General features: G+C 38.7%; 3 long non-coding RNA genes and 1 pseudogene across 4 annotated transcripts in view; 2 read left to right on the top strand and 2 right to left on the bottom strand.

Moving 5' to 3' along the window:
- LOC144288800 (uncharacterized) overlaps window positions 1–1,974 on the top strand; it is a 28,379-nt gene extending 26,405 nt beyond the window's left edge. The window contains exon 6 of the long non-coding RNA XR_013356796.1: window positions 1,575–1,974. This is a non-coding gene — a long non-coding RNA (uncharacterized LOC144288800). The remainder of the gene's footprint in view (window positions 1–1,574) is intronic.
- LOC144288801 (uncharacterized) overlaps window positions 795–27,059 on the bottom strand; it is a 194,997-nt gene continuing 168,732 nt past the window's right edge. For both annotated transcript variants that reach the window (XR_013356797.1, XR_013356798.1), the window contains one exon: window positions 795–2,484. This is a non-coding gene — a long non-coding RNA (uncharacterized LOC144288801). The remainder of the gene's footprint in view (window positions 2,485–27,059) is intronic.
- LOC144288798 (oligosaccharyltransferase complex subunit OSTC pseudogene) lies at window positions 4,957–5,597 on the bottom strand (annotated as a pseudogene).
- LOC144288796 (uncharacterized) lies at window positions 7,759–12,265 on the top strand. The gene is made up of 2 exons (XR_013356793.1): window positions 7,759–11,864; window positions 11,967–12,265. It is a non-coding gene; the product is annotated as an uncharacterized LOC144288796 (long non-coding RNA).

Raw genomic sequence — 27,059 nt, forward strand, 5'->3', positions numbered from 1 at the left:
AAGCCTTTTCTGGACACTGAGCTAAAGCAACTGCGCTTTCCTCCCACCCGACAAGCACCACTCTTCTCCCTTGCTTCATTTTCATCCTTGCCATTTGCTTTCTGTTTTCTTTTTTTATTATTTATCTATTTAATATTTTATTTAAATTCAATTTGCCAATATGCCACTTGCCTTCTAACCAACTAAATATTTTACGAACTTATCATACTGTCAGCGTCAGGAGGGCAGGGCTTTTGTCTCTCAAATATTTGTGAGTGAGTAAATGAACAATAACACATGCAAAGTAGCATCTAGCAAAGTACTAGTATGTAGTAAATATTCAATAAATATTCTTGTTGTTATCATTATTATTACGATTATTATTACCAGAAGAGTCTTGATGCTGGCATGGTCTGATGTTTCCTACCTCATTTCTCTCTCTGTATCTGCCTCCCATCCCTCTGCTGCCTTTGCCTCTGTATTTACTGCTCTTTCTTCCTCCAATGTTCTTTCTTTTTCTACCTCTGTTCAGTATTGGATCTAGTGCCTTGAGCCTGTGGAGAATAGCAGAGGCCACGGCAGACAGCCCAGTTTCTCTGTTTGGGCTGCATGCAAGTGTCTGGTGGCTGGTAGGAGAGAGGGCTGGTGGGGGAACAAGAAAGCTCATGGCATGGATAGAGGAGTAAAGCCTCTTCTTATCCCTCCCCCATGCCCACAGGGTTTGATGTAGTGAAAATTGTTGAGGAATTTCATTTAGCAAGAGTTCTTTCAGCAACAGGCACCCCTGTGCTAATGGGTACTGGCCACCCACTAGTTGTGAGGAACCATTACATTATAGATCCGGACTAGCCTTGGAACGTGCTCTGGTCTGTTTGCGCTGCTGCAGCCTTGTGGGACTAAACCGGGCTCTGGGGCTGGACAGGCTACTGTTTAACCAGCTCTGTGACTTTTTGAAGGTCACTTAAACTTTCTGAGCCTCATGTTCTTCAATTATAAAATAGGAATTATGCTTGCTTTGCAGGTTGTTAGGACATTGGGAATTTGGTCAGTTAAAAGCTTTTTTTTATTTTTATTTTTATTTTTATTTTTATTTTTATTTTTATTAAGCCTCTACTATGTGCCAGACCTGTGTTAGACAATGGAAATTCAATAGTGAGCAAGAGAAATACTCTCTTTGCCCTCATGGGATTTCTAATCTGACTGGGAAAACAGATATTAAATAGTGGATGGCACAGAGGAGGGCCTCAAAAAATGATAGTTACCTTATGACTCATTTAAAAATGAGGGCATTGCAGTACCAAGAGGTTAAGCAACATGCTCCAAATAGCACTGTTACTGCTGGCAGAGTCAGAACTTTATGGCAAAGCCTACCATGAAAAGTCAAGTATCTGTCACAGAGGCTGGTGGTGGTGCTCAGAACCCTAGTGATGTCATTGGACCTTTTGATTCATTCTGAGGTAGCATTTCCTGACTGAAGTAGCTGGGTCCTTCCAGCATTGCCGGGTATTCCCAGGTTAGACTTCCTTTAGGTCAACTGGAAGAATTTAAAAGCTACATATAGTTCATTTTATGTGAAATTTGTTATGCTTTTATAGGTTCTTGGAAAATCTGCACAAATGTCAGTAACAGAAGTCAAGGGCTTATGTTTAAATGAGCATCGATCTGCATCGACCACAGAACTGGTACTGACGAGAAGGTCCATTTTGTAATTCAGTGACTCTCACTAAAGGACTCACAGGAGAAATTTGAGAATTTAGAGCCAACAACAATTTTGCTTCCTCTTTTCCAACAATGAGGGCTATGTGAATAATCATGTTTGTCTTTTTGCACAGCCTGCCAAAAGTCTTGGACTCAAAATTCATGTCCAGTCACAGGGAATGCATAAACCCTTGAAGTTGGCAAATATTTTCCTTCTTGTCTGCTTGGTTCTGATATACCTTTCATTTCTATTCTTTTTGTTTTTTTTTTCATTCTATGTCCTGTAACTTGAGCTCATATGCCAAAATAAAGTGTTTAAAACTGCTTTCTTTTGTAGGGCAGAAATTGCCAGTATGGGACAAAAAATAGAAGCATTGAGGGTGGTAGTCAATGGACAACTGTGTTGGACAACTGTGTTGTCATAAACCTCTTCTACCAGGTATCGATAGACTGTTTTGCTGCTGATGTAGTGAAGTTCAAGGACCTATGATCTCTTGGTTGACCTGGATCTGATCTCAAAATGAATGCCTTCCAGTACTTTCCTTCTGTCTTTGTGTACATTTGCCGGCATATCAGATGAGGCATAACAGTTAAAAGCTTTTTCGGCCCCATATTTCCCGTTTATCAAGCTTTGTCAGGTCAGTTTAGTCTTGGCTTCTAGTATGCTTGCTGGGATTACGATTTTGTTCTCAGTGACCAGAGCTACCTTTACCTCTATTTTCTTTACCTTTGTGTACTAAGTTCATGTCAGTTTTCTGTAGCAAGGCATATTTCTGCAGAATTGGCTCGTCCCTGCTGTTCTTATTGCTGTTGAGAAGAACAAATAAAACATTTGGACTCAGCTTTCAAATAGGAATAGGTTTCTATCAAGTAAAGCTCTAAAAACAGCATAAAACTACCTAGACTCTCCCACCTCTCCAGCCTGGGGACAAAAATGAGGTCACAATAAAAATCACAGAGCAGCCAATTTCTGGCCCAGCACAATTAGGGATAGTGCTGTAAGCCAGGGCTTTTCCTAGTTGCAGGGGTTGCTGGCTTGCCCACAATCTGCTCACCAAAGCCCACAGATGATATGTCTGTTTTTGCTTCGGGGGTCCTGCTGATCTCACTGCTGCTTCCTTTTCTCTATTTTCCAGTGATCCTCCCCTGACTCGTATTCTTGGGAGCCCTTTTGAGGACAGTTTTTCTGGCACTCTGTCTGCCTGGCCACAGGACTGGCATTGTGGTTGTAGCCACTCCTCTGCTCCTGTTCCATGATCTCCATGGGCCCACTGATGAGTGTTACACCCAGTGGCCAGGCATGAAGCAGAGGAATATTTATCATCAATTGACTGCAGCCCCTCTAGCATGACTACCCTTTCACTTGACCTGCTCATAGATGAATGGGGCAAGTGTAGTGACTGTTACATGCCCAAATCTGTTCTTTTACTCTTCCATATACTATGACTGCCTACTTAGAGACTACTTTTTCTTTGTCTACCCTGTAGCTAGCTAAGGCCATGGAACTAAGCTCTCACCAATGGAATGTAAGAGCTCCAGTATTTGGTTACTTACCTGAAAGGAAAGTGTTTACCTTGAGCATTAGCTTTCCTCCTTTCCTCTAGGGAATGTTATCCACAGTGATGAGAACTCTAGTGCAATACTACTCAAAGTGTGTCCTCCAGGCACCTGGAGAGTCCTGAGGCCCTTGTAGGAAGTCCGGGAAGTCAAAACTATTTTCATAATATTAGAGTGCTGTCTCTTTTATTGTTTTGCATTTGCATTCATGGTGGAAATGTACTGGCATGTGAAACCACTGGTATCCTAGCATGAATCAAGGCACTGAGGCCAACTGTACCAAGAATCATCACATTCTTCACAGACTTGCAGTTGCAACAAACAAAACCAAAAAAAAAAAAAAAAATGGCAGTTTCAGTCAAGAATGTCCTTGAAGAAGCATTACAAATAATCACTTTAATCATCCCTCTTGAGTACATGTCTTTTTAATATTCTTTGTAACAAAATAGGAAGTATGCATAAATACTTCTCATGCATATGAAAATATGTCATCTCAAGGGAAAGCACTTGTGTGGATTGAGTTTCAAGTTGAACTAAACACCATTTTTACTTGAAATAATGATTGACAAACTTTGTCTATCCAGGCATTTGGCATATATTTCCTTGAAAATCATCTTGTCACTTCAAGGAATAAAAAAACAGACAGTATTTATTACCAATTACAAAGTTTGAGTTTTCAAGCGATAATTTGAATTTGGGAAAATAGATATCTGCTGCCATGAACTTAAGAGTGTCTCAATTTTTAAAAACTTTTCTGATGAGATCAGTGGTGATATCAGTGAACATGATTTTCTAATATTGTGTAATAAAATATGTCAGCATTTGGAACTTCTTTATAACTCATGAACCAATAATTTCTAAAGGGCCAATGTATGATGTTACAAAATCATGCATGGGTAAAAGACCCACGGGATATGTTAAACAAGAAATCTTGCTTGTTTGATAAATTTAGGTAAATGTATTCAGTCATATAATTACCACAACACTAGTGGATTTGATTTTATGTAACCGAGTATGAAAAGTTTACAGATGTTTCGGATGTCGTATTGCAACTTTAGAAGCTACTACTTGAGTTTTGGTGTAGTATCAAAGAACAATATTCACAGTGATCTGAAAAGGCTATTAAAATACTCTCTTTCTCATCTATATAGTTGTTTGAAGCTAGATTCTCTTCATGTACTTGAACTGAAACAACCTCTCGCACTAGATTGAATATAGAGTATCATCATCATCATCATCATCATCATCATCCTATCTCCTTATAAAGCGAGTCATTGAAGAGACTTTCAAACATAACAAATAATGCTGCTTTTTTACTACTTTTTTGAAGATGGTGATTTTTTTTAATTAGAAAAATTATTTATTTCTGCTCCTTTCGTACATCTTATTGTGCAGAAACAGTCTCACACATATCTGAATAATGTACTGTCACACTGTTTAAAGGCAAAGCACCATAGGTAAAGCTGATCAGAGTTCTCAGCTTATGGGATCTTGCTTCCTGATTTTATATTAATTTTTGAAAGTCAGAAATGTCATCTCCACAAAATGTTAAGGGGCTGTAAGAAATAATCACTTTATTCAATATTATAGTTGTGGAAATGGGAGTATATTTTCTTTAAGAAATGAAAAACTAAGAAGAAAATGCCACTAAACCTCACTGGTGTGTCAGTACAGGCCAGCAGGAGGAATACTGTGAGAAGTTTGTCTCTTTGATACCAAGAAGACATTCTAGTTCAAGCTTTAATATGATTCCTATTTCTCACGAGATGCTTCTTTTCTGCTGCTTCACTCTTTTTCCATATTTCACATCAGAGGATTGGTACAGCCTTTAAAACTTCATTAACAGGAGCAAATCCAATATCCACGGATTTCTTGTCAAAAGGCATTTTTTAAAACCATCAGGTAGCCCAGCAGTTTCATTCTCATGAATACTCTAGCCATGAAAAAACTCAATAGGACACAGACGAATCCAATGAATAGAAGGAGAAATCTATTGAGTTTTGGAATGTTTGGTGCATTCAATCCGTCCAGGATTATGAAACCTAAACCTCTCATTGTAAACAGGAAGCTGGATGCAAGTCCTTCCATAATATTGTCCATTTACTCTGTAGGCCAAGAAAGCTACTGGTCTCTGATGTCCATGTTCATCAGTCATAGAACCAACACTTGGAGGTTCAACAATAACATCATAAATTATTCCTCCGGTGATGAGGAAGTAAGACACCACCACCAGAGCATACACCTTCATGGCCCACGGCATGTGCACGCAGGGCGGCTGCTTCAGCTTCAGGTTGGGGTATTCGAGCCCTAAGAACGGGACGCGGTACAAGGTCTCCATGTTGGTGGTGGCAGGGGTTTCTCTCCCGACCAAGATGGTGATTTTTTTATAACATAAGTTAGTTATGTTAGCACGTAATGAGTTTATTATGGTTTTTAAAAAGGAGTTAATAAATGCCTTAATAATTTTTTTAGTTCTAATTTCAAATACAGTAGTTATTATTTGATATTAATGATATAAACAAATCTATCTGGAGTCTTCAATAATTTTTCAGTGTAAAGGGATTCTGAAACCAAAACATTTGAGAACCCCTGAGCCTCATGATGGACTGAACCTGAAACATTAGAACACAGCTGTCTGCTTCCAGACTGGTATAAGAAAGAAGATATATCTCTATTTTGTTTGAGGCACTTGATATTGGGGATCTTTTATAAAGCACCTTGGCTTATATCCTAAAAGATGTATAGTGATCTAATGGATGTAATTAGAATCATAGTTCCCTTTCAACTGCCAGCCAGTGTCCCCCAAATTGAGCTTGTGTACCTTGACTCTTCCTCAGTAATACCCTGTACAATTCAGCAATGATTTTCTTTCTTAACTTTTTAGACAGAATCAATCTTGGGGTAATTGTTAGTCTGGCCATATCAAGTCAATTGTCCTTCTTTTGAAGGGACCTCAGAATTCTGAAATGGTGGATTTTTTAACAAGTCAACTGCCTATAACCACATTCTGTGATCTCTTTAACATAAGGTTTTAATCTGGATTTTGTCTTTGTTCTGTTAATGTCAGTGTGTTTGGTCGAGTTGTTATGGTAATCATATTTTTTTTTGAGACAACAATGAAGGCATGTGGTTTAACAAGTACAGGGTATCATTCAGGACAATGGAAGAATACTTAAATTTGAAATTTTCTGGGAAAATTCATCATTGCTGGTCATAATGTTTATAAGAAAAGTCCCTAGAATTTGGGAATCACATTTCACTGATTTTTCTTAAAACTTCACACAGTGGATAAGATGGATTTACTAAGATGTTTTTTAATGATAGCATTGCTGTCCTATTGCATAAACTCAGGTGTAAATAAACCGCTACAAATCCTGACATCTCAAGAGGGGAGAGATCTTTTCCTACTTTCTCTTTTTTATGAATCACGTTAGATTTTTTAAATTTTTGTTCAAAATATCATGAATGAATGCTCATTTTCTCCAAGATCAAGTCTATTACCCATTCTGAGCATCTAAACTTTTAATAATTTGGCCTCATCCTATACAGCTACTGGAACTCTTAGCAGGACAAACCCTCATAGGAAGAAAGAAGGGAGATGTGTAGATTCCTTGGCCTGATATTAACACAACTCTCTTAACACCCTTAACTCTCTTGCCCCCAGTCATACTCATGTGCACATAAGAAGCCTGAGTCAACTAAACTCTGCCTACTTTCAACCTGATCTAATAGCTTAGCAGTGTTGGAGAAAATCAAGCAACTGTGATGACATTCTTCCTTTAAAATTGTAACCACTTATCTCAAATGGGCAGCCAGCAACCCACTTCTCTAACACCTCCTCTCTCCCACTGAGGTGACATTGTTTCTCTTTTAACTTCTTCAGGTGATGATGACCTTGTTTCATAATTTATTTTAAAAAGGAGAGATAAAACTGACGTGTGTCTGCTCACACATATTTTACCTTCCCTCCTTTTATGATGGGAGAATTGTCCTCAGTTCCTGTCTAAGGACAACACTCCCTACTCCTGGTCCTATTATTGTTTGTACTCCTATACCATCCCTGAGAAATTGGAGAAAGCATGTCTGTGCTCTCCAGGAGACAGTATTTATCACACATACTCCCATTCATTGTGCCACAGATACATTGGCTTTCTGTCTTTTGACATTTCTGTCTCAAGTCTCTTATATATGTCCTTTTCTCTATTAGGGATAGTATTCTTTTAGATTTCAGCCCAGATATTATCTGTTACCTCCTCAGAGAAGCCTTCCTTGATCATAGTACCTGAAATAGGCTTCTGTATCAATTTGCTAGGACTGCCATAATGAAGAGCCACAGACTGAGTAGCTTAAAGAACAGAAGTTTAGGGCAGCCCAGGTGGCTCAGTGGTTTAGCACCACCTTTGGTCTAGGGTGTGATCCTGGAGATCCGAGATCAAGTCCCATGTTGGGCTCCCTGCATGGTGACTGCTTCTCTGTCTGCCTGTGTCTCTGCCTCTCATTCTCTCTGTGTCTCTCATGAATAAATAAATAATATCTTTAAAAAAAAAAGAACAGAAATTTATTTTCTCACAGTCCTAGAGGCTAGAAGTCTGAGATCAAGGTATTGGTAGGGTTGGTTTCCTCTGAAGCTTCCCTCTTTGGGTCTTAAATGGGTGACTTCTTCCTTGGGCTATACATGGTCTTCTCTCTGTGTGTCTGTGTCCAGATTTCCTCTTCTTATAAAGATACCAATCATATTGGGTTAGGACACACCATAGGGATCTCATTTTAACTATCTCTTTAAATATCCTATCTCCAAATCTTATCATATTCTGTCAAACTAGGGGCTAAGACTTCAATATTAAGTTCTTGGGGGACAAAATTCAACTCATAACAGCTTTCCCTGGTAACTATCCCATTGTGGCATTTTTTCCATAGCATTTATCACTATCTGAATTTATGTTATTCCTCCATTTGTTTATATGTTTATCTCACCACTAGAATAGAAGCTCTCTGGAGGACCTTCATCCATCAATCTCCTCATGCCTAGAGCAGTGTCTAGCACAAAATAGAAGCTCAGTGAGTGTTCATGCAGTAACAGAACAGACAGAAAGGAGAGGGGAAGAACTATAGATGCTTTGTTTCAACGTGGTGAGGTTTTTGTACTCACTTCTGCACTATTGTTTTTAGTTCTCAAATATTCACTCTGTTAATATGAGTTATATGGCCTTCGAAAAAATGACTTATCTTCTCTAGGTCTCAGAATCCCCATCTGATAAGTGGGGTACATAAAGGTTTATTGTGAAGATAAAACTATTGTTTAATAAATATTAGTTGCCATTATAGGCAGTTCTTAGTTTAAATCATCCTCACTGTAAGGAAGAATAAACCTATTTTCCTAGTAGTAGCGTAAGAGGTGAGGGATAGGGCTGATTTATACTTAAAGAATTGATAATCCTTCTCTCTAGTCTTTGTTATTAACAGCAATAGTCCTTTAACTTTTGGAGCAGAGAAGTTATATTTTATTTTCCAAAAGGTTTGAAGTTACCAGGATGTAAATGTGAGGGGAGGTGTGGATAGAGAAAAATCTCTGAGAAAGCTGGAGTGAGTGTAGGGGTGATAATTCTGATGTTGTCCCTGAGAGTGATATTGCCCCAGAGATCCTTGAAAGGACTGTTTTCTTCACCACTGGGAATTCCATCAAACTATGGAAAGGAGGCTAACTAAAAGAAAATAGGCCTAAGATTATTCCTATTTTAGAATAAACTAAAGCTCAGTGAGCTGACTTGAATGAAAGTCCCACAGATGAACTCTAAGCTAAGTGCTCTTTTGATGACTTTATCTTGCCTTTCCCACACACTTCAGAAATCAATTGAATGGCAAAAGTGCTGAAACCGAAAGAATATTCTAGAAATCCATGTGGAACCTCTCAGAGGTAGATTTGACCTCTAATGTAGGGTGGGGTGACCTTGTAAATAGTTAAGAAATACAATGTTTATATTACATCAAGATTTTCATAGGCCCCACCTACTTTGAGGCCAATTTTACGCTCTAGAGACACACACTATTTCCTGCCAGCTACCCAAACAGCTTTGAAGTGATGGGCATAATGACTCATGGTCATGTAACATTCCTTTTAGACACATATCAGCGTATTTGTTATTACATTACTGCCTGAACACCCACAGAACCTCAGGAGATAAAATAGGATTAATGTTTAAGAATATAGTCCTACGCATTTCTATTTTATTCAAATCAAACTTTTGAAATGATCACTGTTGGGAATTCATTTTTGCTTCAAATAAGCATAAGGTAAAGATGTGTGAACAGACTGGTCCTTGTCTTTGGAGTCAAGCCATATTCTGGAACTGTTTTATTTGGAAACCACACCTAAGTCACAGCAAAGAAATTATCTGGCATGAATCACATGACCCAGCTTGCAAGTGTGAAACTGGAAGGAGTTGGCATTACACAGCAGGACATATAGTGGGTGACCAGGAGGTATCCTATAAAATGTGAGATAATAAACATGTGTTGTTTTAAGCCTCTACATTTCAGGATCGTTTGGTATGCAGCAATATAGTCATTATGTCTCCTACAACCCAAAGTAGTGAGTATTAGTATCGATAATGTTTGAGACAGCGTTCTAAGCACTTCATATATATTCATTCATTTAACAATCACAACAACTAAAGAGGTAAGTGCTATTATTTTCTCAATTTTACACATGAGGGAACTGAGGCAGAAAGATTAAGTGATGGCCAAAGATCACTCAGCTAAGTGAGGGTTAGAGTTAGCGCTTGGTTTAGATGCTCTAAATATTAAATGAATGAATAAATAATGTCTCCATTACTCTGCAAACTAAGAACATTAATATTTGGGGGGCTACTAAAACATTTTCTTTTTTTTAAGATTTTATTTATAAAATAAATATTCATGAGAGACACAGGGAGAGAGAGAGAGAGAGAGGCAGAGACACAGGAAGAGGGAGAAGCAGGCTCCATGCAGGGAGCACAACATGGGACTTGATCCCAGGTCTCCAGGATCAGGCCCTTGGGCTGAAGGCAGTGCTAAACTGCTGAGCCACCTGGGCTGCCCAAAACATTTTCAGCATGTTAGCAAACTCTATGAAATTAATCAATGGATATGTAATGGACTCTCTCTGTCCATTTGGGTTCTGTGGTTGACATGAAATATGTATCCCTTAATCCACTGTACACTGTAGATATTATAAGTACTTGATACTATTTACTGTCTAGTTAAGGAAATCATGCAGAAGAGTCTGTCACTTGTCATGATTTGTGGTATGAGATTTACAGCCAAGATATGTGAATTTGACCATTTTATTGACCAAAATTACCAGCTTCAGCTGTAAGCAAATAATTCTTCCACCTTGAATAGCCAATGGGCATTTTATAAGATAATTATGATTTCAGTTTCTGTGGGGGCAGGAATCAGAGTATACTTAGATGGGTATTCTACGTAACAAGTTGCAATCAAGGTGTTCCCCAAGGCTTAACTGAGGAAAAATTTGCTTCTAAACCCATACATAGTTATTGGCAGGGTTTTTTTCCTCAGTAGCTGTTGGCCAGGGGTTGCCCCCAGTTCCATGCCATTTGGTCTTTCCAACATGGCAGCTTGCTTCATCAAAGCTTATAACTTGAGAAACCAATATATTAGAATTGGCTAAGAAGACACAAATCAGTCTTTACAACCTAATTATGGAAGTGATATTCCATCATTTTGGCCATATTTGTTGATTAAAGTGAGTCATTAGGTCTATCCCATACTTAAAGGGACAGTATTACACCAAAGTGTAAATACCAGGGGTTAGGGAATCATCTGAGGCCATGTTAGAGCCTACTTACTAGTTAGCTAGGGGTGGAGCAGGGAAATAAATGAAACCTCTCAGAAAAGTGAGCAGATGAAGTGGAGGCCCTGAGGTAGGTGAGCACCTGCAGGTGGCCTCTCCATGTAGCATGGTGACTAGTTTCTGAGATAGAGTGCTCCAAGGGAATGTTCCAAGAGAAAAAGGCAGAAGCAGAAGCTGCCAGGGGAAGGTGTCACTCATCTGTTCCACTGTGTTACATTGATCAAAGCATTTTATAAGCCCATATCAGAGTTAATAAACTCTCCTTCTGACTGGAGGAGCAGCATGCTTGCATAAGAACTGGCAGATTTGGGCCATCCTTGGAAAATAACAACCACAATCAGTGATTTTAGCAAGAGTAATTTAGATTTGAGTTAAAAACTGTATAAGAAAGTGTGTACATACCTCTTTAAGAAACTTGGGTAGGACAGGAAGATGAGACTTAAATGGGTAACTGGAAGAAGAGAGGGTGAAGACAGGACTTTAAAATGATGTTTGCATCTTTGAGGGCCTGATCCTGTAGAGAAGAGCTTGAAGATTGTGACAGAGATGGGCTGGTAGATGAACCGGGTTTCTGAGAGAGGGGAGGGGAAAGAATTCAGAATGCAAATTTGGGGAATTGGGCTTTGGCAGGAGAACTTTTTCCACTGAAACAGAAAGCCAGGGGGAGAAGGTATGATTGGATGTGACAAACTGTTGAAGGCTGATGGCTCGGCAACACACACGATGCAGAAAAGAAGTGTGGAGGCCAAAGTGGGAGAGCCCTGGACACTGCAACAGGGTAGAGAAGCAAGGAAGAGGGGACTAATCCCAGATGAAGATGCAACTGAATGCCACTCAAGGAAGGATTTTTGGTTTAATTTGTATGTTGCTACCTCAACAGGTTGTTGTATCACAGAGTTTCTTCTCACTGTATCACAGGAGATAGCACAAAGAATGTTTTCTTCAGTTGCACCATCTCTGTCCTATTGGACTTGCTCCTGAAGTTCAACTGAGCTGGATGAGACACGAAAAATCTCTTTCAGAAGCAGGACACTTGTGCTCGTCTCTTCACTATTTGTGCCCTTTTCACTTGTGGAATATCTTACTGGCTTCCAGATCAACACTGTGTCCTCAACTTTGGTTGAAGGCTTATACAAGAATTGTAGCTATGAAAAAATGCTGTACAGTATCTATTAACCATTATGATGTCCCTTATTTCTTATATAAGGCCCTGCAGGATTTACTTGTTCTGAATTTTGCTGTCAGAAGTTTTTGTCTTTCAAAGAAATAACTTATTTAATTTGTTGGATAATCAAACTGTTAAAGCAAACATTGTTTTTTGCCTTTTTTGTGTATGTGTGTATTGGATGTCAGGATCTAAGAATGAAATTTTTAAAAAGGATTTTATTTATTCCTGAGAGAGAGAGAGAGAGAGAGAGAGAGAGAGAGAGGCAGAGACACAGGCAGAGGGAGAAGCAGGCTCCATGCAGGGAGGCTGACGTGAGACTTGATTCCGGGTCTCCAGGATCACGCCCTGGGCTGAAGGCCGCGCTAAACCACTGAGCCACTGGGGCTGCCCTAAGAATGAAATTTTGTACTGCACCACAGTATATATGGATGGTCATGGATAGAGTTTAAGTCATAAATTCTGAAGTTATATTTCTCTAAGTTATAGTTTTCTCATCACTAAAATGAGGTAGTTTTGGAGCCTAGCTCATAGGATTATTTTGAGGATTAAATGAATTAATACTTATGAAAGACAGTCTAGTGCTTGTCAAATGATTACTAGCTCTTTTGGTGTTAATTGTATCCTTCAGTTTACAGTAGCTGATTTGCAAATGTAGAACTTACCAGTTTTCTGGGCTCACATTTCTATAGTAAGCCAACATTTATCTAACATAGCCACTTTTTATTTCCATTTCTTTCTTCCAAAATATTTTCCACATTTTTTTTAGATCACCCTATTTACTTCTGCAGAAACTAGAGTAAATGGTTTCTTTTTTAAAAAATTTTTTTAAAATTTTTATTTATTTATGATAGTCACAGAGAGAGAGAGAGAGAGAGAGAGAGAGAGGCAGAGACATAGGCAGAGGGAGAAGCAGGCTCCATGCACCGGGAGCCCGACGTGGGATTCGATCCCGGGTCTCCAGAATCGCGCTCTGGGCCAAAGGCAGGTACCAAACCGCTGTGCCACCCAGGGATCCCCGAGTAAATGGTTTCTAAGGAATCTTCCAGTTCTTCAATCATATACAGTTTATAATTCTTTTCAGCGGAGGTGTGAACAAAGGAGAATAACGTATATTCAAGGTGATATACAATCAGTATGAATGGTTCCAACTTAACATAGATGGATTCCTTATTTACTTTTGAAGTAGAAAGTGAACATTAATTTAATACTTGCGATCTTCTTCCTGTAAATGTTCTCCTTACTTGGTATGAATGGATAAGCTGAGCAAACAAAGGGTTTACTAACTCATATCATCTCATAAAAGGCAGGGTAAGAAAGCTTCAAAATTCTTGGCATCTAGGGATATAGAATCTATAAATTTAAACAAAAAATTATTATTTTCCATTAGCATGAGAAAAAAATCCAAGAGGATACACATCATTTGAGGCACCTAGTAATATCATTGTCACTTAAAACATTGTGTTGTGAGATAATCATTTGACTGTTCAAACAATGCTGATGACCATTTTTTCTAGAATTTTTTAAAAAATATTTTATTTATTTATTCATGAGAGGTACAAAGAGAGACAGAGGGAGATGCGGGACTCGATCCCAGGACTCCAGGATCATGCCCTGAGCCAAAGGCAGATGCTCAACCACTGAGCCACCCAAGCATCCGTTTTCTAGAATATTGTAGAGAGAACTGATACATTAAGTAGAGGATTGGAACCGAGAAACTTGAGTGTCCTTCCAACTCTTACCATTCATGCTTTTATGATCTTGTCTTCAGAACACTGAGTCTGGAATTACTCACAGTGCAATGTTCTCATCTGAGAATAGGTGAAGCTTCTTGACTTCATCGTGGGACTGGGTGTCAGGACCAGCCCCAAACATGGGCAATCAGACATTTCCATCTGTATTCTAAATTAATCCCTCTGAGATCAGCTTAACTGTTACTCTAAAATTTGGCTCTAAGTATGCATTTTTTCATAGATCATAGTATATTTTTCTTCTATATGTAGCTTTATCATAAAAAAGGTTATCAAATCCTGGCCAAAAGTTGGGTAGGGTATGTGTACTTTTGCATGAAGTCAGGGATTTTTTTTTTTTCCAGTTTGTTTCTAGCTTGGCACAAAAGAGATATACAAGAGGGATTTTTCTATCTCAAGCATCAGGAATTATTAACTGGCTGCCACCCAACTCTTTGAATCAGGCTGGGGTCTCCCTACCAGATTTGATGCTTCATTTTTACTGTTATGTTTATGTGGATATTTGCTCAAAGTTAAAGGCATGAATATGAATAGGGGAGGGCAGTTATCTAGAGTCTAGGGAATGGGTGCTAGGAGCAGCTCTTTATACCCTGAAACTGCCAGTATGAAAGTCACTCATTCAGAAAGGCCAGGATACTGTAATTTACCAACACTCCACTCCCATTCTGATCCTGGATTTGAAATGACAGACACACAGACATCCTGATCCTATGGCACAGAAAGAAGATACCTGATATAGAAGTGCCCAACATCCTGGTAGATATACATGAATACTAGAATAGTAGATAATCATTGCCAAGGATTTCTTTTGGTGTATAAGATTGGTAACCAAAATATGTTAGGAGCTTTCTCTTTTAGTCCTTGACAATCTCAAACTTACTGGAAAAAAAATGGAGAAAAATGACTGAATTTGGGATTTCTTCTAATTCTTTTACTAGGCCACCAGTTTGTTTCCATAATTATAAATAATCTCCTATTGTTCCCGAGTTGTTTAGACTATAGCCTGGAAGCATTTCAATGGCAGGGACGAGGTTAACTACTTTTGTATCTTAAAGCTCTTCTCCAACAGTAGGTGTAAAGTAACTAAACTCTTGAGACACACTTTTTGATTAAGAAATAGGATTTATTGTGCAGCTCTGGTGACTTAGCGGTTTAGTGCCGCCTTCAGCCCAAGGCGTGATCCTGGAGACCCGGGATCGAGTCCCAGATCGGGGTCCCTGCGTGGAGCCTGCTTCTCTCTCTGCCTGTGTCTCTGCCTCTCTCTCTGTCTCTCATGAATAAATAAATAAATAAAATCTTTTCAAAAATAGGGTTTATTTCCAACTGTTTTTTCTTTAAAGATTTATTTAATTTTTTATTTATTTATGACAGTCACACACACAGGGAGGGGCAGAGACATAGGGAGAAGCAGGCTCCATGCACCGGGAGCCCGACGTGGGATTCGATCCCGGGTCTCCAGGATCGCGCCCTGGCTCAAAGGCAGGCACCAAACCGCTGCACCACCCAGAGATCCCTATTTCCAACTGTTAAAAAAATGATTAAGGACAACAATTGAGGTAATACAAATAAACTTTATTTAACACTTCAATAATTTTTTAAAAAGGTTTTTATTTATGAGAGAGAGACACACACAGAGGCAGAGAGACAGGCAGAGAGAGAAGCAGGCTCCACGCAGGGAGACCGATGTGGGACTTGATCCCGGGTCTCCAGGATCATGCCCTGGACTGAAGGCAGCGCTAAACTGTTGAGCCACCCGGGCTGTCTGTATTTAACACTTCAAGAAGTGAATAGTCTCCATTCAGAGAACTACAAAATGGAGTGGAAGGCAAGAAGCTTTTAAAGGATAAAGAATAAAGAACAAAGAAGAGAAAAACAGCAAATATCTGGTTGTCTGGGGCCATATAGTCAACCCTGTTTGGGTTGAGTGGGAACAAAAAAATAAGTATAGAGCTCAGAGTTAGCTTGGTGTTTGGGTATTGGTTGAAAGGATATTCTGCATTTCTGGTCAAGCAGAGCATTTACAGGGACACAAAAGTTGTATAAGTTTTGGTTAGCTGATGTGGCCTTCTAGGCAAGAGTGGCTCATTTTGGGTCCAGAAAGTTACTTTAACACAATTGATGCATTACAAATTGGAATTTTAGGTTCTACTTCTAAATAATATTCTAGGTGCTCTAACAATCGAAAAATATGGAATTGGGCTGCACACTTCTCTCCCAGTGAATGGTTAGTGTGTCAAAGTGAGGAGGGGGATGGGAGAGGGCAAGAATCAGGGAAGAGGCCCATGATGGGAATGGGGACTTGCTTCCCAGGGCCTGGCACATTCCCTACCTTCTATAAGGTGGCTTCCTGGTAGAGGTTTGTTGATGAATGAATGAATGTATGAATACTGAATTAATCTGGACAGACAAGTTGAGTTAGCTCCAAATCTTTCCTCTCTTTTTCTTGGGAAAGCTGAATTAAATCCAGCTGTTCTTTAGATTGCCAAGCCACTTTTGAGCAAGTTCCTTTCTATTTCTTTCATTTCTATTTATTTTCCCCTTGGGTGCTGAAGACATAAATGCTTCACCAATTATTTATTCTTTATAAGATTTGGCCCTTTGTACTTGACATTTTCTTAATTGTTCACATTCTGCATATTTCCTTGTGTTTCCTAATGCTGTTCCATTCCCAGTAACATCTTCTGATGAGACTCTAGTGATGAAAGTGCAAAGGGGTTTCTTATTTGAGCCTTTTTATTTATCCTTTCCACATGTCTCTGCTACACATTTTCCCTAATACCAATTTCCTTATCTAAGCTGACCGCATCACTGACAATGTAAATGCGACTTTGAAGTTTCAAATGATTCGAGGTGTTATATTTCCTGCAGAACAAAATTTTTCAAAAATAGAGATGTGCAATCCGGCTCTTTCTCAGAAATACTACAAGGCTTTTAGAATGTGTGCACATCAGCCAGATTCACTGATCTAATGTGACACCTGACCAGCTGGGTGAGAACATATTTCAAATTTATACAACACAAGCAGTAACAACGTGAGCAGCCTCCTGGCACCACTAGATCCTGCAGGACCAACCATAGGAAGTAATACAGAGGAACTCAGAATGGGAGTAGCCCCTGGCAATAAAACTTTAGTCAGCATAACTTCAAAAGAAAATCCATCAGCATGAGAATGGATTTTTCTTAAGAAAAAGAAAAAACACCCCATTGTAGTTTACAGTGCTATTTTATCATATCTTCCAGTTCTTGTTCACATGCTACTATTTAAAAAAATACTAATGATTATAAGATAAATGGAACTTTATATCCCTCTGTCTTTTTTTCCCAAGTTTATTTAAATTCAAGTAGTTAACACAGTGTAATAATCATTTTAGGTGTAGAATTCAGTGATTGATCACTTACATACAACACCTGGTGCTCATCACAAGTGTCCTCCTTAATCCCCATCACCTATTTCTCCCACCTTCATCTCTCTCCCCTCCAATAACCCTCAGTCTGTTCTCTATCATTAGGTCTGTTCCTTGGTTTGCCTCTTTTTTCCCCCATGTTCAATTGTTTTGTTCCAATTCCACATATGAGTGAAATCATTAGGTATTTGTCTTTCTCTGACTGTCTAATTTTGCTTAGCATAATACCCTCTAGTTCCATCCACACCATTGCAAATGGTAGGATTTAATTCTTTTTTATGGCTGAATAATATTCCATTATATGTATATTTTAGGTGCTCTAACAATTGAAAAATATGGAATTGGGCTGCACACTTCTCTCCCAGTGAATGGTTAGTGTGTCAAAGTCATCTTCTCTCTCTATTCATCTGTCAACGGACATTTGGGCTCTCTCCATAGTTTGGCTGTTGTTGAAAATACTACTTTAAACATGGGGGTGCATGTACCCCTTCAAATCTGTATTTTTGTATCCTTTGGCTAAACACCTAGTAGTGTTAATTGCTAGATATTAATGTATTCTTTTCTTCTTTTGACCTTTATGCCATTACATTTTTTTATGTTATAGTTTACCTTGTTTTTGCTGTCATTTACCATATCTTCACCTTTATTCTTAAATATGCTAGCTAATATCATTATTACTACTGCTTAACTTCTGAATTACATTGCAATATAATGGACAAAACCAGCCAAAGCCGTATTCAAACTTCTGCTATTGGTCCTTCTCTTCCTTGTTCTTCTTCTCCTCATCCCTTTTCTTCACCCACTGCATTTTACCTTCTCTCTCTTTCTTTCTGGGGCACAGAATTGGATTGATGTAATGAGCCACACTCCTCAGTTTATAAGAAAATATCATAATTCATCTAGCCCCGGCCCTGTTTTATGACCTTGCTTTACCTTGTCCTGACACTTGGATCCTGTTGACAAAATATCCTGATGTTCAGGTGGTCATTTTGGGTATTCCTTGACTAATCAGATATTTCAATGTTCCTCTTTCCTCCTTTTTTTGGGGGAAAGAGAAAATTTCCTCATATTTTCCACTTCCATTGGATTGTGCTGGTTTTAGTGATTAATGCATTAGAAAAGTGGTTCTGAAAATTTAGTGTTTGCTATCACCTGAAAGGCTTGTTAAAACAGATTGCTGGGCCACACCCTCAGAATCTCTCATTTAGTAGGTCTTAGGTGGGGCCCAACCACTGGCATTTCCAGGTAATATTGGTAAGTGATGTTTGATTACTTTTGGAGAACTGCTTCATTAGAGGATTTCTAACTTTTTATCAAAACACAGGTGAAAGAGAATTGGACATAATTTAAGGAAAAGTGATTTGCCTAGGGTAAAAAAAAACAAGGATTCACTCAGTATATATACTGTTCTAAAGCTGGAAGTCGCTGCTGCTATCAGAAGCCATTTAGCCATATTTCATGAATCCAGGGAGGAGATATGTGCTTTCATTGTTTATTAGCAATGAGGCCAGGTTTTTCCTTTCATTTGAGTTATAAAGTAAAACCCTACCATAATCCTGTAAGAGAGTCCTAAAACTTAATTGCATAATGTGTAGAATTTTACTATTTCCACATTAACGAAATGGTAGGATAAGAGAGCCAAATGGTAGGATAGGAATGTACAGCCAATGGCCTCATGGCTAGATGTGTATTAATTTCAGGCCAGTTACCTGTGGGCTTCACAGTAGCATTTAGTCATATTTACTCCTTAGAATGGGGAAATAAAAAAAATACAACCTTGTAAATGTGGAATGCAAAAAATCATCTGATTTAGGCTAGCAGTGAAAAACAGGGAGAAGCAGTATCAGTGTGAGATGCATTTTAGGGAAAGTTAAAGAGATCTTCACTTATCCCTCTTCTACCTTTTGTAGTTTTTTCTTGCTACAGAAATTTATTACAAAGATGAAAAAGTGCACCTACGGTTAGACCAGGCCAGGTACATAGCAATGTTCAATAAGTATTTGCTGCATGAGTGAAAAAAAAAACTAACAAAAAGAGGTAGATGTGAAACTCTGTGGGAGTAGAGAATGGAGTGATGACATCACCACTGTGTGTCTTTGTCAACGCCTGAGGGGACCTTGGAAAGTGATATCCTGCCTCGGATATCGTTGCAGGCACTCTATCTCCCAACCCAGACATGTGCAGTGATTAGATCTAAGTGTGTAGTGCAAATCTGCCTGAGAGCATGACGTGGTAAACTGTTAACAATCTTTAACATAGCAGTGGAAATTTGAGTTCCCTACCAAATGTGATAGAATCAGAACATTTTACGGAAGAAGGGAGATTTGAGGCCTGATGTATTTCCTGGGCAGGCTGCCCCCCATAAACTCCGAGTGTGTAGGCTCCTGGAGGAAAAATGGGATGCTCAGAGAGGGTGCACTGATGGGGCAGGAGCAAAATTTGCCTTCTTCTCAGGGATCAGCCCTGTTGTTAGGATTCTTTATGTAGGAGTCCTCAAATCCCCTCGAGGGACTTCAAAACATAGAGCATGGGAGCACCAGCCTCCATCTTCAGGGATTTTGATTCAGTACATGTAGATAGAATCCCTGAATTTGTTTTTTTTTTTTTAAGATTTTATTTATTTATTCATAAGAGACACAGATTCGGGTAGAGACACAGGCAGAGGGAGGAGCAGGCTCCACGCAGGGAGCCCAACGTGGGACTCCATCCCAGGTCACCAGGATCAGGCCCTAGGCTGAAGGCAGCGCTAAACTGCCCAGCCACCTGGGCTGCCCTGAATTTGTTTTTCAAACAAGTCCCCAGATGATGTTGATGCTCTGGTCTGGGGACCACAATTTGAGACCCATCACTTCAGTCATTTCTGAGTGAAATAGAAACTTTTCAGTTAATATTTTATCTTTAGTGGTGATGGTGAAAAGATTAGAAGTTACTGCAATATTATATTTTAAAGAATGGTTTTAATTGACTCAAATTTAGTAAAAATGTGTTAAAGACCTCCTGTTCCTTCCTGCAAGGCATATAATTAAATTTTAAAAATTATGATCAGGTCCAAATAACAAATTAAAAACTGGAGTTGTTTTAATTAAGAAAGAAGATTAACATTTGTTATATAGTTGAGGGTTGGGAATCCGAGGCTGTGTATTTTGGGGCTTTATTATATTTCAAGTTTAGTACATAATGATTTCCTCACTCCATTGAATTTCATTGGAAAAGGAAAACCACACTCGCTAATTGTAGCTAAAAATACAATGTGGCCAGTCCGTTTGTGTCTGTGCATGTGTATATGCGGGTGTGCATGTGTGTATGTGTGTGTATGCATGTGTGCATGTGTACACACATGGTCAGAGAGGCAAAGGAGACTTGTAGTATTTGAATAGCACAGATGTTTTAGATAAGTGTGAGTCAAGGTAAATATTTAAAATTTCCATCTTAGCTTGGGAAATCCAGCACACAATAACCAGAAGTTTTCTGTTAGAGTAAGCATCCTATCTTTCACATCCCTTTTATGTTTTAACAGCAGTTGCTTTAATGTACATCGACCCTGATTTTAATCTAAGTAGAATCAGTCATATTTATTTTCCTTTTGATAAACAGCTATGAGGAGAGGATGCTTTACATGAGTTTTGTGACAGTGACAGTAACAGTAGTCATAACTTATGTTAGCTATCTATTTATTCAGGATATAATTTCATACAAAACTATTGTTTTCCTGAGTACCATAAATAAATCAAATTCTGTTATCAGTTCACTAATGTTATAAAGTCACTTTGAAGTACTCACAGAACAAATATTATTATTTCTATGTTACATATTGGATCCAAGGGATCCTGGACAATACAACGAGTTCCCTATATTTACTCAGGCTAGGTTAATGTAAGAGCAATAATTAAATTCAAGGAGAGATGATCCAATAATTTCAGCCAGTTTCATAACCAAAACATGTTGACTGCCTGGGCGATCAGTATGCAGAAGTAGGTGAGAAACAGGCGAAGAAGCCAAATCAGTTGAACATATTGTAAGCAAAAAAAATCAGTTCAAGCTAAATTAAGTGAGTGTTATTGTGGAGAAAGAAAAAAATCAAATCAAGGTAGTATAAAGTCATCCTAAGTCTCTATCCAGTATACTCTTCACTACACAAATATTTAGATATGTTAAGGGCTATAGTTTTTAAGGATCACATTTGCTTTTATAAAAGGGAATTGTGGGATTACTTAATTGGGGAGATTTCCCTAATAATGTATGTTTTAATACAGAATACAGTCACTCAATTAGCTGCTTCTATTGTGGAAAGAACATAAGAGAGCTGAACTTACTGTAGATTTAAAAGATAAAATAACACCCATCATAATGATAAAAATAAGGAAACTTCCAGATTTTAAAATTTGTATGTTTTATGTATTTTGTTTATTTTCAGAAATAAAGCAAAATCTTAGAAAACCAACTCAATGTTAACTAACTTAAAACAGACTAGAAATTTTAGAGTAGCGAAGAGGAAAGGCAGTATGATGGTCATGAGGGTAGGTAGTGAGCTATCCATCTGGCTTTAGAGGAAGGGTGCTTTTTGGATTGGCACTGAGGAGGGAAGGACATTTCTACAACTGTCCTCCAGCACAGGCACACATCTAAAAACCTCCACAGTCTATCAGGCCCCAGTGGACAATTGTAAGATTGGTGAGGTCATCATTATTATTGTCATTGTTGCTGTTCGTGTCGCTGTTCCTGTTCTTGGTCTGCCTAGCAAGCTCTCCTGCTGTCTTGTCTCTAGCTACCAGAGTATGTAAGCCAGCTGTGGTCACTTCTGCTACCCCAGCTTATCGCCAGTCTCAGTAGAATGTGTGAAACAAGGAAAGTCCATGAGCATCCTGCCTTGTTGTCCATGGGCATGTGAAGCTAGGGCTACTACCAGTCACACCTCCTGCCAACATAAAAAGCCAACTTCCAGAAAAAGAGAGTGAAGCCAGCATATGAGGAGAAATAGTAATGAGCAGATATGAGAGATGAATGGAGAGAGAATCCAGGAGACAAAGAATCATTGGTGTGCTGTTTTTCTTCAATCTTGAGCCTGCCCTGGTGAACATCAACAATTTCCTTTTTTGCTTAGAGTTGTGTCTCTGTCACTTAAATGAGAACACTTAAATGAAAATAGGTCCTAACTCAGGTGTCCTTCCTAACTCCTACCTCTTACCTGTCATTTCAGCTGTGAACTGGTACTGGAAAAAAATTTTTTTTAAGATTATTTATTTATTTGAAAGAGAGTGAGTGGAGTGAGCGGGAACATGAGTAGAAGGAGAGGAGCAGAGGGACAGGGAGAAGCAGACTCCCCACTGAGGAGGGAGCCCAATGTAGGGCGCCCTGGGATCATGAACTGAGCTGAAGGCAGACACTTAATTCACTGAGCCACCCAGGGGCCCTGGAAAATATATTTTAAATGCTAGTTTCTGAATATCCTTTCTTTTCACCAAAACTTCTATGGCCCTATTCCCTTCCGTATTGAGTCTATATTTCTGTGGTTAAATTTTAAAGACAGAAAGAATATTATTGGTGAGCTTCCAGACTTTCAAAACACTGAATGATCTAGGACACAACCTAGGAATAATTAGAACATCGAACACCCTAATCCATTTTGAAGACTGTAATAGGTTAGTCTCTGAGAGTGAATTCTTGATGTTGTCTAGTAGGAGGTGATTACCATCATTCATGACATCTGGGCTGAATCTAAATCTAAATTTTGGACTCATAGGAGCTCAATCTGCACGACTTTCCTTGGGGAGGATGGGGCTTTCAGAAAAAACTGGAAGTTTTTCTATTTCAAGCTGTTGCAGACAAGAAAATAGACGAATTTGATAAAGGCCAGAGTTTACTGTCTTTACAAGTACACTTCCCAGGGGGTTCAGGTAGCTCTTTTGGAGAATTTTGCTATTCCCTGGACTTCTTTAGAGCAATAATGGAGCACTAGGGTATAGTTTCCAAATCTTTATCTGGTTTTCAGGAGCTTGGTTGGTGAGCACTCATGGAAATGCCTTCTTTAAATACAGAGATAGACCAGTCCAGCATGTGTTGTGCTATCATGATTTATTGCTTAAGTATCTGGGAGTTGACAGAGTGCTTTCTGCTAAGCAGACTTTCTTTCTTTCTTTCTTTCTTTCTTTCTTTCTTTCTTTCTTTGACCAATGAGTTTTATTTGAATATATTCAAATTCATGTTTTTCATTAATTTGCAATTAACTCATATCAAAGATGTTATTTTATAAGAGCAATTTAGCATCCATCAAACCTTGTGATTATTTTTTCTTATATGCTTGACGATCCCTTCTGACTTCAGGAGACATTAGGCATGTTTTCAAGGGCAGAGACGCACTGGTGAAGATGTGGATTTGGCTCAAATATGAGAGTGGAAGGTCACAGTAAACCCTGAATAAAGAGCCACTCAAGTTTAATCGAAGGAGTAGTTAACTAGAAATTAGAGCCTGAGATCTGGTTTAGCTAGTTGTGAGATGATGAGCTTGCCTTGCCTTGATTTTCTTTTCTACATAATGGGAATCACAAGGAGTTGTTCAGAATATAAAAGGATATAAAATTATACAAACCTCTTGAAAGATGGGACACAGTTAAGTAGCAGTAAGCGCTATGATTCTTGTAGTTCACCAAACCTTTCTTCTTCAATGCTGATGGTGGCCTTACCTGACTTTGAGGCGAATGCTGCCTCTGCCATGCACTCCCTGAATTACAAGCAAACATGGGTCATGTTTCCTACTTCCCAGGGCCTTTATTTTATGCTGCTATTAATGCATGTTTTGCATGCATGTTCAACTGGATAAGCACAAGATTTTGAGTCAGAATTGCATATGTTTGAGACACAGAATTGAAGGCAAGTGAGTCACTTATCCTGTTCATTCCATGCTTGTATCCCTCTTTGGAGGAACATGGGGGCAGATAGGGAGTGACGTGAATGAACATGGGGGGTATTTGCTTATGAGGCATAACTATTACCTGTCGGAATAAAAAATGAGAATATTTTTCTTTTCAGAATCATATATTCAATATATAAATATATGCAATATAATCTAACAAATGCATTGGCATAATTTTTACTAAATATTATTAGAGTAGTAATCATTTGTCCTACTTTAGTTTTATCCTTATTACTCTTTTGAAAAAGAGCATCCTTTTTCTTATTAAAGTAGGAAGAGTCTCATGATGTCTTTTTACTCAAAAGGATCTTGAGAGTGGAGGACGAAGGTGGGTGTGGCTGCGGGGGAGGCTATGCCTGGGTTACACCTCACTACTTTTTGCTTGGGCTCCTACATGAGCCTCTGATTTTCCTGGTGCTCCTCACCTTGTTCCCAGTGAAACTACAGGCTGCTGCCGGAATTTTCCTTCTAAATTACAACTTTGATTATGTAATTCTTTACAGCATAAATTTACATGACTCCACACTATTAAGTTAAATAGGAATGTAACAAACTGATGTTCTGAATTCTCTAAAATATGATTTAAACTTTTTAAGACATTAGATAAGACGCTTTAGTTTTTTATGCTGTCGATTAGATTACTTGTTTTTCCGCATATAGGGTCTGCTGCCTTTCTTTCAAAAGCCCTTTTACTCAAATTCTTCCTATTGAATGTCTTTATATTATATAAATCTTATCTCAAAAAGCCACTGCATCCATGAAGTCTGTCTTGTTCTCCTGACAGCTTTTAGTGTAAATGAGGAAGACCTGGGCTCTGGTGTGATGCAATGTGAGCCTTTCACAGACAGGCCTGGAGCCAGTTATGTTTGTTATTGATAACCTCAGCACTGATCAAGTAGTAGGCCTACAACAAATATTTCCTGAACTGAAAATTGAGTTTGAAAGCTCTCTTCAACTTCTTTTTACTCACATCATTATTGCCATCCCTAGAATCCACTGCAGTCTTCCTCCACAAATTCTTCAGTAAGCTCAGCCAATAGCTTCCCTGCTGGAAGTTGAAGTTTGACTTCAGACTCTTATATCTTGCCTTTTGTTCCTCATGACTATTTGCTCATATGTTCGCTCCTCAAATTGCATTTAAGTTTCTTAAAAACACAGACTAGGTTGCATTCGAAGCACCTGGAGAGGACCCTGTTATAACTGGTGCTCAATTACTGGTCATTGATTGACTCATCCTAAGGGTCAGAGAAATGTCCTAAAAGGAAGAGACCAATTTTGTCATCTGCTGTGGCTGGATCTCCCAGAAAGTACAGATGCTGTAGGCCATTTGTAAAGAAGTGCTAGTGACTGGAAGACTAGAATCTAGCCTTGATTAATTCATAACAAATCCTTATTGAGCAAATTCTATTATTTTTGAAACAATTCAGATTCACTTAGACTACTTAATTTTAACTAATGTGGGTTAACATTGAGCTAATTTGCAAGAGATTAGTAGGTGAAACAATGGAAAGCTCTCTGCTTTATCAAGAGAAGAGATGTACTATTGGATTAATTCTTCGTTGGTGGATGGTGCCTACAGTTTGAATAGCTGCACCAGTTGAATGGCAGGTGCATATCAGTATCCTGGGGGACTTACCATATTATAGTACACATTCCTGGGCCCTTACCCACCCTCAAAGTCTCTAATTCATATAGTTTGAATTGGGAAACAAACATGAAATTTGTGTGGAAAAGTTCCCAGCTGATTATGTTGTACATTTTCAGTAAAAGTCATTGGTTTGGAGCCTTGGTGTGCAAGAATAGGTTTTCTTCAGATGAGGAAAACTGGAACCAAAGATAGAAAGCAAAAAGCACTTGACTTTGCTATTTCTCTGTAGTTATTTATGAATAAATTATAGGTATATTGATGAACTTCTTTCACTTTCTTAGAATACCCAAGTTAGAATCAGACAAATGCACATTCCTAAGTGTAGAGCATAGGATATACTTTGTAAGTGGTAACTGATACAAGCTCTGAGAATTTAGGAGTTATTATTTTATTTTAAAAGAAGATCTTTAATATTTGTGTTCAGTTACTGGAGACTTTTGTGGCTTCACAGTGCCTTTCCAACTAGTCCTAACTTCTAGTCAAAGAAAAGGTGTGATTTTTCTCCTGAGGGCTCCCCATTGCTCTGTAACTCTTAATCATTCTTGCTGTTGCCTGCTGCCTGGCTGCTAAGCTCTTGGATTTGTTCTCTCTCTCTCTCTCTCTCTCTCCCTCTCCAGCTCTGAATTGCTTTTTAAAAAGAAAAGTGGTAGCTTTGGACCTAGGCTTATTACTAATTCCCTCATTCAGGGCCCCATTCAGTTTATTTAACTGTCTTCTTTAAATGGGCTACACACATTTTTAAATCTGAACGCTTAAGATTCATCAAACAAAGCTGTTTTTAAACAAGATTATGTAGAGGATATGTGGCTGTTATTAGTAGGAACTCTGCTTAAAAATTTCTCAGGAAACCACAAGCATTCATCTGCAGGGAGGTACAACACTGGGTATTCCTCACATCTGTGCCATATGGATGGCTCTCTGTGAAACAGTCTCTCACTCAAGTCCTTTTGGTACTTATGTCCACTTAAATGGGGGTTCTTGAGTAGAATTTTATTCTAGGAGAGTGTTTGATCAGGACTGACGGTCTATGAACTTCCATTAGGTTGGTCATGTTCCAGCCACTGCGGGTGGATGTCAATCAGACATCTTACATGA

The sequence above is a fragment of the Canis aureus genome, chromosome 18 (assembly GCF_053574225.1).
Source record: "Canis aureus isolate CA01 chromosome 18, VMU_Caureus_v.1.0, whole genome shotgun sequence".
Classification (NCBI taxonomy): domain Eukaryota; kingdom Metazoa; phylum Chordata; class Mammalia; order Carnivora; family Canidae; genus Canis; species Canis aureus.